At 50.5% G+C, this 13227-nt stretch overlaps 1 protein-coding gene across 11 annotated transcripts in view; it reads right to left on the bottom strand.

Moving 5' to 3' along the window:
- Positions 1-13227, bottom strand: part of DOCK7 (dedicator of cytokinesis 7) — an 864306-nt gene that overhangs the window by 156213 nt on the left and 694866 nt on the right. The gene's annotated exons all lie outside the window — the stretch shown is intronic.

A 13227-nucleotide genomic window follows, 5' to 3' on the forward strand; every position in this document is an offset into this window, starting at 1 on the left:
GTTGAGTGGTGCTCGTACACTTAAACTTAATTCCAAAGAGGGTGGCATCTATGCGAAGGGTAGCTGGAAAGTTAGATCTTGGATCCACCACTATAGTTTGTATTGGGATGGGTCTCTGAAGACCAGCGCACAGATAGGGATTTGTTGATTGATACAGAACCTGTGACTGACCTCCCAGAGCAGCTCTTTGCCCTGGAGTCAAGAACATAATCCCTTTTTCTGATTAGATTGGTTATATGAAAGCATGACCAAATTCTAATCCTACATAAGCTTAGTATGCTATATGCCCTGCGGGCACCCTTATTGTATCAACAACATTTTAGATAGGCAGCAACAGTATGACGATGAACAGATGGAAAAAAGGTGGCTGCACGACCACAGGAAACTTACAAGTTAACAACACTTTCAGTTATTTCATTGAAGCCCAGACTGCCGTCAATTTTAGCTGGACAATGTATACAACAATTCAGAATTTTAAAGGCAACCAGAGACATCTGGGACACAATCCCGGAAAACAAACACAGTACTGTACAGCTCTTACAAGCCATATAGAAAACGTCACATTCAGTTAACATCAAAAGGGAACAGGTAAAGGATTGTGCTAAGGAAACTGTAGATAAGGAATGTTACACAGTATCCATTCTACACTTGGGGTCCTGCATAAGACTGACTAACAAATAGAATGAGTATCTGAAGTGCAATGTCCCCGAGGCAACCTTCTTCCATCTTGTATGGTCTTGCCTTAGAGACTACTTACTGGATTATTGTTAGATGGATACACACAACGCATGGGTCACTTGGTTCAACTGACAACAACGCATGGGTCACTTGGTTCAACTGACAACTTGGTTCAACTGACAACAAGTGCAAGCATGTTTGGGGTATCCCTGTTTAAAACAGAGCATAAAATGAGAAACAGTTTGATGTTGCTTACTCTATGGCTGGGAAATTTTAAGTTAGCTTTCCAATGGATTGTAAGGCAGGCCACTCGAGTGGGAGTTTGAATCAAAGATATGGAGGCATGGACACAAGCTGAGAAAATTTGCATTGAAATGAATTGCGTTGATAACATTGCAGAAGACTGACAGACTATGGGTCACATGTTCCTTGAGCTCATCTACACCTATAGAATTGTGTTTCTATTGAATGGAGTTAGTATTTATGTCTGCGTTGTCCCCTATGGAGGGGTGGATGTGCCCCCCATGTCTAATGGTGTATTCGAAAATATTAAGGAACTAAATAACATTTTAGTCTCACAGCGAGGCCTAGTGTCAATCTTTCCCTGCAAGTACACCCACAAAACCGGACACTTGAAAATGCCTGGAAATCACAATTTCAGTTCATGTCTGCTTTATTGTTTGCAAACTGTGTTTGGTTTTTTGACCCTGCTATTTACTTAAAATAATAGAGAATATTTTGTAAAAATTAAAGAAATGTCTTTGAGTGATATTGTTCAGACGCCATTCGTGATCCATCATGCACCAGCGGCTGAGTTCGTCCGCCCTGGCGTTCAGAAAACCTGCCAGGTGTTGAACCACCAGAGTCACGCCCTGATGTTCCAGCCATTGCCAGAGGGGCAGAGCCTCCCCCACCCGCCCTGTTTGTTGCAGTACCACATGGCGGTGGTGTTGTCCGTGAACACCTGCACTACACTCCCTCGGACAGAGGAGAGGAATGCCTTCAGTGCTAGACGAATCGCCCGCAGCTCCAAAAGGTTGATATGGAGCCGGGACTCCGCCGGAGACCAGAGGCCTCTGATCTCCGCCTCTCCCATGTGGCCTCCCCAGCCCTGGAGGGACGCGTCCGTCACAACTACGTGCTCAGGTTGGGGAAGAGAGAGGGATCTGCCGCTGACCCAATCGCGGTCCGTGAGCCACCACTGCAGCTGTCTCGCAGTGCCCTCCGAGATCAGGACATGGTCGGACAGGTTGCCCTGATGCTGGGCCCACTGAAACTTCAGGTCCCACTGCAGAGCCCGCATCCGCCACCGGGCGTGATGCACCAGAAGGATGCAGGAAGCCATCAGCCCTAGAAGCCGCAGCGTCAACCTGACCGAAACTCGGGATAAAGGCTGGAAGATTGGAATCAGAGCCTGTATATCCCGAACCCGCGGTTCGGGTGGGTAAACCCAAAACTGCGCCGAGTCGAGAACCGCTCCGATGAAAAGGAGCTTCTGAGAGGGGCACAGGTGTGACTTCGGCACATTGATGGAGAACCCCAGCTGGTGCAAGAGGTCTGCCGTTGTCTGGAGGTGGTTGACGATTGTCTGGGGCGAGCCCGCCTTCTACAACCAGTCTTCGCTGTTGGGGAAACATGGCGGCAGTCGGCTGACTGCTGCAGTGCTCCGCTCCGCTTCCACCTCTAAGTCCCTAACGCACACTGCTCGCTATGCTATAATTTTGAGTTTGTTTCGAACGTTTTGAGAAGCGTTCCCTTTTTCAAATTATTTCCCGCTCCCTTTACCGAAATCCGCTACGGGAAGCACACACGCCCCGATGTGCTTCGGTGAAGGAGGCAAAGGAGGCGGGCGCCGAGTCACCGTCGAGAAGAGCTCTGTGAGCAGCACACCCAGCGAAAGCAGCAGTAGCGGTCAACGCCCTTGTGCTCCGGATCGACGCCTTTCAGCTTCGAAGAGAGAGAGCGCACCTGGGCTTCTTCGGTGGAGGCAGGCCGCCCTGGAGCTGCACTGGAACAGGCGGGTGAGAAGCCTTCGTGGCAGCCCACAATCAAGCTTCGTGGGACAGAGCTGCAAGGGCGCCCCTGCCTCTAATGCTCCACATAATTTTTCAACGGCAGAAAAGGTAGAAACGGAAGAAACCCATGTGGAGGAGGCAGTTGTAGGTGCTGTTTCTGAAGGAGGCAAAAGTAAGGTAAAGGGAGGGGGGGGGGGCTTGAGTGAGGCAAGTTTGCTCCCTGAATGCATGAGTGATCCAGCAGCGGATGATAAGCCCAATAAGCCTGACAAGTCTATTACTGCAAATAAGAACCCCCAAAATAGTCCACAAAATAAAAGCGCAGCTATTGCGCGGTTAGGACAGGTACCTCTTGTAAGAGAAAAGACAAGGGGAGGTCACTAAATTTAGAGGGGGAACTGTTCATTAAGCAGACAGAGGGAGCTGACAACTCTTTAAGCTCAGCTAAATCTCTCAGTTTAAAATCTTTGAGGACGTCATCATACCTTACAGCAGAAGTTAAAGCAAAGAGAGGAAGGAAGCGTAATAAGGCTAAGCTCCTTGCAGAACCCAACGCTAAAATCACCCCCTCTCTGCGATCTTATTTTAAGGTCATCCCACAAGTTTTAGAAATAGGACAAGACCACCTACAGAGGGATTACACCTCTCAGAATCACAACTCGGGGTTAAGGGCTATGGCATCTTCTGAGCAGGACCCTGCCTTAGTCTCAGCCTTAGTCACAGCTACAGCCATAGCCTCAGCCTCAGTCCCAGTCTTAGTGCCTACTGACTCCATCAACCCCATAGATGACATGGTGCTATTGGAAGAACTACAGGAAGAACTTGATGCTGATTCCACACTACAAACAGTAGCACACCTCAGCCTAAGAAAAGGTGAAGGAGCACACAGTGATCAACCCGGGCCACTAGACTCTACTGGGGTTCTTGCTGCCATGACGAGCAAACAGGGAGATCCCTCTAATAGCCTAACTTCCGATACCCCTGAAGATAGAGAAAATGCAGAGCCCCTCTCTGCTTCAGAATCGGTCCCGAGTTCATTGGATGGTAATCATCAACCATGTCAGAGAGAAGAGGGAACTCTAGTCTCCACCCTGGTACCCATTTCAATTGCCTCTTTGCAACAGATGTTTGCTTCATTGTCTGCCGAGATCAAGGAAGGTTTTGCAGAGTCTGCATCAAACCAAAGAGACATAAGGAGTTTTTGTGAGACTCTTGATGAAAAGATTTGTAATCTGTCAATAAGAACACAAGCCCTGGAAGAAACTGTAGGTCAAATATCTATGCGGGCAGAAGGCACTCAGGAAGACATACAAAAGCTAAAAAGGGAAGATTTGGCCATCTCAGAAAGAATGGAGGTTTTGGAAAATAACGCCAGGCGCAGCAACCTGCGTATTTTGAACGTTCCTGAAGGTAGTGAAGGAACAGATATCAAAAGGTACATAATTTCGTTATTAAAAGATTCTCTTAACCTCCCTCATACACCTGAGGAACTTGCCTTGGACATTCAACGAATCCATAGGGATCCATTCAGACATAATCCACAAAGGGCCAAGCCAAGGAAAATCCTTGTTCATTTTCATACCTATTCTGTCAAGGAGCACATCTTGAATTTAGCCCTAAAGCAAAAGTCGCTAGTTGGCAAAGGATTTAATTTCTAAATACGCTCTGACCTGTCAAGATATACTCTAGAAAAGCAGTGGGAGCTAGGAAGAAGAATGGAAGCCTTTCGCAAATTAGGTGCAACAGTGCAGATGAGCTTTCCCGCATCTCTTAAGATAATGATGAACAATAAAATGCACAATGTTCGCTCGGTACAGGCAGCTGACGAGCTTCTAATGTCATTAGGTGGTAGGAAGGAGCAATAAAGGGTTCCAGCTCGGGTCTGTGAAAAGGAAAGAAATAAAAGGGAAAATAATTCATAAATGCATATAACCTATAAGTAAGAAGTAGGAAAAAAAAAAAAAAAAGTGGACAGGAAAAGGGAATAAAATATAAAAAAATATATATATATATATATATATACATAAATGTATATATCGTCACTTACTAATCAAACAGTATAGCACTATGTAATTCATGCTTGTTATATTTATAATAAGGCGAGCTACCACATTATAATAAATAGTGAGACACATGAGGTGGGGGTCGGGGGAGAGCTAGGAGCACTTACTTCCCGAATCTTCCGGGTAGTGAGTTTAGGGGTTTCCCATGGGAGGGGGGGTCACAAGGGGGTAGGGGGTGGCAGTAAAGTAAAAAAAAATTAAAAAAACAACCAGTCGTCGAGGTAGGGGAAGACTGAAAACCCTAACCTGCGCAGATGAGCTGCGACCACCGCCATCACCTTCGTGAACACCCGTGGGGCGCTTGTAAGACCGAAGAGGAGCACGGTAAACTGAAAGTGCTCGTGGCCTACCGTGAACCGCAGGTAACGCCGGTGGGCCGGCAGGACGGGGATGTGGAAATAAGCGTCCTGAAAGTCCAACGCTACCATCCAGTCTCCTGGATCCAGGGAAGATAAGACCTGAGCCAGAGTCAGCATCTTGAACTTCTCCTTCCAGAGGAAGCCGTTGACGTTCCGTAGGTCCAAGATAGGGCGTAGGCCCTCTTTGCCCTTCTTGGGTACCAGAAAGTAGTGGGAGAAGCAACCACGTCCTACTTCTGGCCCAGGAACGCGCTCGAGGCCAAAGAGGGCCGAAACTTTCTCCTGCAGAAGCTGCAAGTGATCCCCCGATACGCGGTGGTGTTGCGGTGGCATGGCTTGAGGGGTCGTCTCGAAGGGGAGGGAGTAGCCCCTCCGGACGATCTGCAGCACCCACCTGTCCGAAGTGACAGTGCCCCAGTGAGAGTGGTGATGGCGAACCCTGCCCCCCACTGGCGTCACATGGGCCGAGAAGCACGGACTAGGAGCGTTTAGAGGTGGATGCTGCTGGCCTCGCCGTTGTCCCCGACCGCCTCCACGGCGATTTCCACAGCCGCCACTGCGCTGGATGTTAGCCTGTGGCGCGTGGCTGGCGGCACGTGTGGGGACACCCCTTCCTTGGCCACGAAAGGAGCGAAAGGCACCCGTTTGCTGGCGCGGGGCCGAGAGGCCCAAGGACTTGGTCGTAGCCCTGGAGTCCTTAAAGCGCTCAAGCGCGTGGTCTGCCTTGTCGCCAAAAAGGCGACCGCCATCAAACGGCATGTCCATCAGGTATTCTGGACATCTGCCGAAAAGTTGGCGGACCTCAACCAGTCGTGGCGTCTAACTGCCACCGTTGTTCACATCGCTCTACCCAGTGAGTCGGTGGTATCCAGCGCACACCGGATGGAATATTTGGCATTCCACAAGGGCTTGGCCGAGTTTGGCCCGTACCTCCAACGGACACTCTGGCAGCACTACCGCAACCGTCTCCCACAGAGAGTGGGTGTAGCGGCCCAAGAGGCATGCGGTGTTGGAAGACCGCAGTCCCAGACTAAGGGAGGAGAAGATCTTTTTCCCGTACTGCCCATACCTCTTGGATTCCCTGTCAGGCGGAGCCGACGGGAATGCGGTCTGGGGATTAGAGGCCTGGATGACCAGACTCTCGGGGGTGGGGTGGGTGGACAGGAAACAAGGGTCGCCCGGGGCCGGGCGGTGGCGTCTGGCCACGTTACTATGTACGGGCGAACCCGTAGCAGGCCTGGACCAAGTGCCCAAAAGAACCTCGGTCAAGGCCTCATTAAAGGGCAGCAGAGGCTCGGCCGAGCTTGACTGCGGTTTAAGGACCTCAGTGAGGTGGTTAGTCCTCACGGCCGCGACAAGGAGCTCAAGGCCCAAGGCCTTGGCAGCCCTCATCAACACCACGCTATAGGCTGCCCCCTCCTCCGAAGCCACGGTAGGAGGGGAGACAAAACCAGTGTCTGGAGAGGTGTCCAGGCTACTGGCCTCCCCAAGGTCTCCTGCCCAGTCCTCTTGAGACTGACACTCCTTGGTCAGAGGGTCCTCAGACCCCTCCCAATCCTCCTCATCACCCATCTCCTGATACTCAGGGTTGTCAATCAACGGGGCCGGTTCGTAGAAGTGAAAATCTCCAAACGCCGTCGAAAGCGGCGCCCAGCGGCGCCGTTCCGACGTCGGAGCCGGAGCAAAGGAGGGATCGGGAGCGGCGCCGCCTGAGGACGGCGCCGGAGGAGATACCTGACGGACCGACGCCGGGGGGGGGGGTCGTAAGGTCCACCGGTGACGATCCAGAGCCCGAGGAAGGTACAGCGGTGTCCCGCGGCACCGGGCCGGAAGGCGCCGGCGGCGTCGGGGCTACTTGACCCTGCGGTGCCGGGCCCGAAGGCGCCGGCAGTGTCGGGACTGTGGGACCCTGCGGCGCCGGGCCCGAAGCCGCCGCCGGCGTCTGGGCCGAAGCACCCGAAGGCGTCGGGGCCGAAGCCCCCGACCTGCTAGGGGCCCCAGACGGGTCCGCTGGGCCCGGAGGCGCCGCAGAGCCCGTCGGAGGAGAAAGGGATCTCATGGCCATGAGGAAGCGCTCAATCTCCTCCGGCGTCGCGTCTCGCCCAGGTACCGGAGGGTGTGGGGCGGGACGTGACGCCCGCGACTCCGAACCCCCGGCCGCGTCGCGCGAGCGTCGGGGGGGAGTCAGAAGAGCGATGACGCCTCTTCGACTTCTTGTGCTTCTTACCTGACGACGACTTCGACCCGGAGGAGTGGTGCCGACTCCCAGAGCTGTGATGACTCCGCCCCCGCGACCTGTCCCTCGACCTCCCGTGGGACCGGGACCTCACGCGGTGCGGGCCGACTGCCGGAGTTTGAGTCACCTGCGGGACCGCTCGCGCCTGGCTTTCGAAGAGAGGGCCCGGCAGTCGGAGCAGGCCTTGTCGTCGTGGTCGACGCCTAGACAAGTTAGGCACAAGTGGTGAGGATCCGTGACCGACAACGTGCGGTCGCAATCCTCGCAGTGCTTGAAACCAGGCATCCCTACGGCCCCGATCGGAGTCGCAAGACTGCGAGAAAGGATCAAAAATGATCTCAAAAGTTAGTCAAAAATTGACTTGGGTTACTGCTTTTTCCAGATCTGCGCTGGCTGGCGCGGAAAAAAGAAGAACTGACGTTAGCACACGGAGGCGGCGTCTAAGTACTCCAACGACGTCATCACGGCACCCACGACGGACGCGGAGCCGCAGACGACGCCTACCGACACGCAAGGGTACTGCTACGCAAAAGTTTCCGGATCCAGTCTGAATGCTAGGTGGTTCTGAGTGAGGCGAAGGTGAGTGGGAAGTGAGTTCCAGGTTTTAGCTGCCAGGTAGGAGAAGGATCTTCCTCCCATGGTGGTTTTGTTGATGCGAGGTACCGCAGCAAGGGCTTGGTTGGAGGATCGTAGCTGGCGGGAGGGGGTGTAGAAGGAAAGTCGTGTGTTGAGGCATTCGGGTCCAAGTTCGTAAAGTGCTTTGTGAGGAGGCGGAATGTAATCCTCTTATTAACGGGGAGCCAGTGGAGGTTTTTCAGGTGACTAGAAATGTGGTCTTTACGCGGGATGTCTAGTATGAGTCTGGCTGATGCGTTCTGGATGCGTTGGGGTTTTTTCTGAAGTTTTGCGGTGGATAAGGACTGTTTTGTCTGAGTTCAGTTTCAGACGGCTGTGCTTCATCCATTCGGCTACTTCTTTCATTCCTTCATGTAGGTTGGTTTTGGCGGTGTCCGGGTCGTTGGTGAGTGAGAGGATCAGTTTGTCATCAGCGTAGGAGATGATGTTGAGGTTGTGTTGGCGTGCGATGGTCGCGAGGGGGCTCATGTATACGTTGAAGAGGGTGGGGCTTAGTGAAGATCCTTGTGGCACGCCGCAAATGACTTCAGTGGCTTCTGACTTGAATGGTGGAAGGCGGACTCTCTGAGTTCTTCCGGTAAGGAACGAGGTGATCCATGAAACTGAGGGTATAATGATCTTAGCGCTGCCCTGATTCTAATGTATGTAAACACCACCAGAGGTGGGGCTGTGTTGCACTAAATTTTTTCAGTGTTCAAAACGTCTCGTCCCTGGAAATGTGTTCAGCCCTGCTATTGCTAAAATATCAAGTGATTTTGGTTCTGCGCCCGCTGATATGTCTGGATGAAATAGCATTGGCAGCGCCGGTGTATACAGTTGTGTCTTTATCACCCTGGCACACAGTGCACGCCAAGCTTTTGATGTGTTACGTTTGGTATTTATTTCTAGTCTGGTAACCTCTGGCAGCCCATATAGTAACTGCCCTGAGGGGTATCAGGTGCGCGTTGTCACTTTCTACCATGTGTGGCAGGTATTTTGTAGGGAAATACCAGTATTGTGCGAATTGCGCTTGTGCACAGAGTTAATACAAATACATATTTGGGGCCCCATACCCCCATATTCATTTGGCTTAGTCAGGGTGGCCCAGCTGCACCGAGATTGTTTACCTGCCCACGCTCATGTGTGTTTTTAGGGTCTTAAAGAAGTCGGATGTTAGTGGTATGTGGATGTTAACAAACATGTACAGGAACCTGGTAGTACGACCATTTTCATGACCGCTTTTCTGTCGGCAGTGACAGAGGCAGTCGTATTCATCAACCCATCTGTTCTGCCAGTTTAATGATTGCCCTCCTGTAATTTAGTCTTATCACCATCTCTGTGTCATTATGCACCCACACCCCAAGGTATTTAACTGGCTCCAGGCTCCACTCCAGGGGATATTCTAGTATATGCGGTTCCGTGACTGGTGTAAGGGGAAACACCAATGATTTTTTCCAATTGATGCTCAGCCTTGCGTACCACTCATATAGTATGTATTCACATATCAGTGGTGTCAGTTGCATTTCTGGATCGCGTACATATAGGACCATGTCGTCTGCATAGAGGAGATGGGCAATCGGCGTTAGTGGAACCACAGGACCGCGTCCGTATGCCGCTGTCCTATCGCACATGCCAACGGCTCCAATGCAAGCGCAAATAAAATGGATGAGAGGGCAGCCCTCTCTCGTCCTCCCATGAATGCCAATTGGGTCTGAAACAGCACCCTTAATATGTATTCTTGCTACCGGATTGTTATAAAGCAGCCGGATTTACTGCAAGAACGCCAATTACATCTCCATGTGGTGAAGCACCATAAACATATATTACCTTTGTACTGAATTGAAAGCTTTTGTGGCATCCAGAAGCACTGCCACCGCTTTAAGCTTTGGGTCCAATTGATGCAGAATGGCAAACTGTGTCCGCAAATTATATGACTTTGAACTGGCGGGCACAAATTCAGACTGGTCAGGTAGAACCGAGTTGGGCAGAAGTGGTTGCAGAGGCGCAGCCAGTATTTTTGTGTCCACATTTATGAGTGATAGAAGTCTGTATGAGTCACACCGTTCTGGGGCCTTATATGGTTTTAACACCTTAACCGCAGTGGCAATTTCGCCACGGTGTGGGCGTTCTAAAGGGTGGGAGGGGGCTGCGACGGCCAACGGTCGCTCGCAGCACCAGGGAGGGAGTGCTCCCGGGCACATGGAAGGGGTTAACAGTGCGCCTATCAGGGCTTCACAAAGTGTCAATGGTAGCATTGTTTTCATATACTTCAACATACATAGCATCCAGGTGGGGTATTAAGATGCTAGCATATGCTTTATAAAATTCACTGGTGAGGCTAGAAGCCTTCCCATTTGGTACTCTACGTATAGCGTCTGTCATTCTTCAATTGTAATTGGCTGTACAAGAAACTCTCTCAGTCCAGGTGAGAACCACGCCAGTGCTATATCTTCAAGATATGTAGCAGTGTCTTCCTCTCTCGCTGCTCCATGTGGCCCATACAGCTGGCCATAAAACTCAACTAATTGGGCTAGGATGGTCTGGGTGTCATAACATCTATCTCCATCGGCAGTCTCTATTTCCATTACATGTGTTTGTGATCTGGGTTTAGCTAGTTTTGAAGCCAAAGAGCATGCCGGCCTACAGCCTTCCCCATATGCTTTTCATCTTCTAGACATATTCAGCACCTCTTGCTAAACTGTGCTGGCATATTCCGTGTGGTAAGCTCTCATTTTTGCCAATATCTTACGGTCTGAGTTCTGCATATTCTGTTGTTCTGGTGTTTTCAGTGTGCTTTCTATGCTTACCAGCCATGTACGTAGCAACATCAAGACCCCTGCCTGCACACCCATGCATTCTCCCTGCATAGTAGCTTTGAAAGCCTCTCATAATGTCCCAGCCTCCGTCAGGGATCCCTCATTTTCCTGGAAGTATCTTATAATTGCATCTCCTATACTGCCTCTGAACACCAGGTCCAGCAAGGATGAGGCCTGCAGCCACCACTGGAATGGCGGGCGCCTGTGTGGGGGAATTCAAAGTCCTAATAAAACTGTGGCTTGATCCAACAATATTCTAGCCATGTGGTTCACCTACACTACCCATGTGCACACTTCCTGCGACCCTAGCCAATAGTCTAGTCGGGACCATGTTTTATGAACTGCCGATATGTATGTCCCTTCCTTAGTGCTTGGGTTACGTGTCCTGCACACATCCACCATCCCAAAATCAGCCATGCTATTGTGCATTAACTGGGCTGCCTGCTTCCCTTGCCAGTCTGTGGTGGTTGATCAGTCTAGCTCAGGATCGATGTACATGTTGAGTTCTCCCCCACAGCAGCACCTCTGCATGCAGGGTGTTTAGACACCCATATTTTAGCATAGAATTCAGGCTCATCAACATTGGAGGCCATATGTTGTGACAATTGTCACTCTAGTGCCTCTCAGGCATCCCGGAATTATAATGTATGTCCCTTTATCATCCGTTTCGGAGTGCGCGAGTTTGAAGGGGTGCCTCTCTTCATAAGCAAAAGTACTCCCCTGGAGTATGAGGAGTAGGATGAGGCAACCCTCTCTGCTGCGCATCTAGGTCCTATTTTGAGCTCCGCAGATCTCGCCAGGTGCGTTTTCTGTAGTAGTGATATTTGTATCTTGTTACGATCTAGGTACGGCAGGGCTTTTCTTGTTTTCTTTGAGTTGTTAGTGCCTCGCACATTCCAAGTTAAGAGTCTAAATTGATTCATTTGTCGTGTCCGTATACTTAGTTTTGCATTTGTTGTCTTTGGGTGGGTGTATAGGCTACAGGAGAAGGAGACGCATTGTGGTCTATTATTATGACGTACTGCCCCTGCAACAACAAACTCCAAACCCTCCCCCCACAAACTTCAGCACCCTAATCATGCATATTCTCTGCCTGTAGCTTCTTCTTCACCGCCATGAATTCTTTACGTGCTGCCTGGACTGTGTCTATGAAGTCTAGGAAAAAGGCAGCACTATAGCCCTGATATTGTATAGTTTGCTTCTCTCTTACCATCCTTAACACTGAGTCTCTGTCTCTGTAGTTTAGCAATTTGGCCTCAATGGGGCACGGTGGCGCGCCGGGGTGGTGGGGACCAAGAAAACTGTTCGAGTTAGTCAAAACCCAAACCAAGATGCAACCTCTACAACATAACAGCTCAACAAATGATATTCCAAGCTGTGAAGACTTTTCTGCTTTCTTCAAGCAAAAGACCGACAATATAAGAAGTGATCTCCTCAAGGATGTAAGTCGATACTCCTGCTCCATCTGCATAACTAACACTCAACCTAAAAACAACGCTGCATGGACGTCCTTCGACACCTATTCTGAAGAATCAATTCACAAACTGCTCGGCACCTTGAAGCCCGCTAATCACCTCACAGACCCCCTACCTGCCAATGCTGTCAAAGCCCTTACCCCCCTGCTCCTCCCACTCTGGACTAAAATCATCAACGGTTCCCTTCAACAAGGACTCATCCCAGACTCCCTCAAGATAGGGCAAGTCACGCCTATACTCAAGAAACCCACAGCTGACCCGGCCGACCTAAACAATTACCGCCCTATCACCAATATCCCCACTCTGGCCAAATTACTAGAAAAATGCGTACAACTCCAATTGACAAAACACATTTATCAGTTTGACCTCCTCAACCCTCACCAATCAGGATTCAGAGCAAAACATAGCACGGAAACGGCTATGACGCACATAATTGATGACGCCCTCCAAATCCTTGATCACAATGAGTCCTGCCTCCTCATCCTTCTTGATCTCTCCTCAGCATTTGATACGGTCAAACACGAGAATCTACTGGAGCTGTTAAATACCAGAATGGGCATATCCGGGACTGTTCTCAAATGGTTCACGTCCTTTCTACACAACCGGTCTCAGAAGTTCAAGATCAACAACGCATTGTCCTCACCTGTGCCCGTAACACTAAGCGTCCCTCAAGGTTCCTCCCTATCCCCCACATTGTTCAACCTCGTCATGGAACCACTCACTACCTTGCTTCAAGAATCAAATGTACACTTCCATATGTACGCCGATGACACTCAACTCTACCTCAAGCTACAATCCCCGGAAGACATCCAACTTTTGAACGCCACACTAAGAAACACCCAAGCATGGCTGGCCGATAATCACCTCAAACTAAATGCTCTGAAAACTGAGTTCCTTCTGATCTCACCTCCTGTGAAAAAGGCCATCACCCAAACCTGGCTCAATCATCTAACCACGCTCAATGTCCAGC

The sequence above is a fragment of the Lissotriton vulgaris genome, chromosome 1_1 (assembly GCF_964263255.1).
Source record: "Lissotriton vulgaris chromosome 1_1, aLisVul1.2, whole genome shotgun sequence".
Lineage (NCBI taxonomy): Eukaryota > Metazoa > Chordata > Amphibia > Caudata > Salamandridae > Lissotriton > Lissotriton vulgaris.